Source organism: Nuphar pumila, chromosome 7 (assembly GCF_984573655.1).
Source record: "Nuphar pumila chromosome 7, dmNupPumi1.hap1.1, whole genome shotgun sequence".
NCBI classification, from domain to species: Eukaryota; Viridiplantae; Streptophyta; class Magnoliopsida; order Nymphaeales; family Nymphaeaceae; genus Nuphar; species Nuphar pumila.
Window position 1 is genome coordinate 129,830,857 of NC_143255.1, and position 2,297 is coordinate 129,833,153.

The following is a 2,297-nucleotide window of genomic DNA, read 5'->3' on the forward strand; positions in this document are numbered from 1 at the left end:
AAGGAACTGCACCAAGAAAGTGGGTTGAGGGCATCGGCAGGTAAGAAAGTCTGGATCGCAGGCATGGCAAGAGGCCTCTCCCCCTCGATTCTGCACAATTCCACCAAACGAAGAGAGAAGAAGCCATCCGTACGTCATCGTTGTCCTCCTCCACCTCTCCCTCCACCTTCCTCCCAACCTACACCACCTCACGCTCTCAGGAGGACATGTCCGTCATGGTTTCGGCCCTCGCCCACGTTATCGGCACCCCTGGGGGGCAAGATCACCCACCGATGTCTGCCACCGCCGTCCCCAAGCGGCCGGAAGAATCTGGTAGCTATTTTTTCCTTTATTTACCATTCGGTCCTTCTTCCTCTTCTTGCAATAAATGGTACGTGATGGGTTGTTCACAACTCAGTCAGATTAAACTTATCTCGTTCTTAACGTCTCTTTATCAAAATATATAAATAAGAGTTTTTTATTGAATTTAATCATGTTAATTGCGTCTCTTTCATCGTCGTCTTTTGTTTTCTTTATATTAAGTGGCTGATCATAAATTACGTTTATCTCATCTAGTTTCGCATACGAAGTTTAATGAATGTAAAGCTTGAAATATGATCAGATAAATTGATTTTGTTTTCACTTTTTGTGACAATGGTGGTGGTGGTGAAGGGAGCTCGAGGAGGAAGCACTACAGAGGGGTGAGGCAGCGGCCGTGGGGGAAGTGGGCCGCCGAGATCAGGGACCCGCAGAAGGCGGCGAGGGTGTGGCTGGGAACGTTCGACACAGCAGAGGATGCCGCTCGGGCATACGACGAGGCCGCACTGAGGTTCAAGGGGAGCAAGGCCAAGCTCAACTTCCCGGAGAGGGTCCAGGGCCGGGCGGACCTAGGCCTGCTCTTTCACCCCCATGGTACCGTGCCCATCGGACCCCCCTCGCCCTCTTCTTCTCGGTTGCACCCAACCTCGTCCTACCCGCACCTACTCCAGTACGCCCATCTACTTAAGGACGAGGAATTCCCGTTGTTCGCATCAAGCCTGCTCATGGCCAGAGCTCCTCACCTCTCCTCTTCGTCTTCCTCGTCCAAGAGTGGGAGTGGCACGTCTGAAGATGGAGGTAAGAGGTGAAACGACCCTTCTGCAATAACACGTCTCTCTCTCTCTCTCTCTCTCTCTCTCTCTCTCTCTCTCTCTCTCTCTCTCTCTCTCTCTCTCTCTCTCTCTCAATTTTCAAGATCAGACAGTCTTTGGGGTATTTTCTAGGGTTTTATATGGGTTTTTTGGGACTTTGTTTGTGGGCTAGAGCGATACAACTTTGTTGGTCAACAGAGTTGGTGGCGCAACTGTTCTTTGGCATGATAGACGATGGAAAAGCTCAGACTGGTTTTGTAATGGAGCGATAGAACTTTGTTGCTCATCAGACTCGGTGGTGCAACCTTTTTTTGGGCAAGGAAAACTATGAAAAACTCGGTTGGTTTTGTTAACTCTGTGTGTGTGTGTGTGTGTGTGTGTGTGTGTGTGTGTGTGTGTGTGTGTGTGTGTGTGTGTGTGTGTGTGTGTGTTTTGTGTGGTATTTTCTGGGACTGTTGGTTGAACGGCTGGGATCGTTCGACATAGGATGGATCCCCATCATCCCTCTAAAGGAGCTCTTTTGGGTTCTTGGGGGCGTTGAGAGGTGTGGTGTACTGGAGGTGGAAGGGATGCCGTTTTGTAGGGTCATTGGAGTCGTTGGTGGTGCAACACTTTGGCATGGAAAACACGGCTGGCTATGGTTGCGTTATGGAGTTGTCTCCTTCCTTTTCGTCGGTCATCGAAGTCGGCGATTTTATTCGGTTGTGCCAGTGTACCTTCTTTTTGCCGACTGAAAAAAACACGGCCAAAGGTCGGCTGGTCCGTTTCAGACCTTATAGTGTGAAACCACGATTTACACTCTCCCACCCACTCATTTTCTACGCTTATTTCAGGTCACTAGTGATGGGAAAGACCATACATATGAAGATGCTGGCATGAGAGCTTGAATCATGCATCCATGCAACACCAACCTCTTTCATGTTTTTTTACAGATCAAAGGTTGGTTGATTTTGAAGAAAAATTACGTGTTATGTTGTTTTGTGGAATCTTGAGAGTTGATGAAAATGCTCATCGGGGGTTGAAGTTGAAGAAAATAAACCGATAAAAATGTATCCTGCATTGAAATGCTGCAAACTTGGTGGAATTCTGTATATCATAATTTCACCAGAACGGCCGCTGAGGTTCTTCCAAGATAAATTTTGCATTTGGCGGAATCGAAATTCAAACAAAACGAATGCTACATTTCCT

General features: G+C 47.9%; 1 pseudogene; it reads left to right on the plus strand.

The window, feature by feature from the left end:
• The first annotated feature begins 206 nt into the window (after positions 1 to 206).
• LOC149833514 (ethylene-responsive transcription factor ERF113 pseudogene) lies at positions 207 to 1,106 on the plus strand (annotated as a pseudogene).
• The last annotated feature ends 1,191 nt before the right edge of the window (positions 1,107 to 2,297 follow it).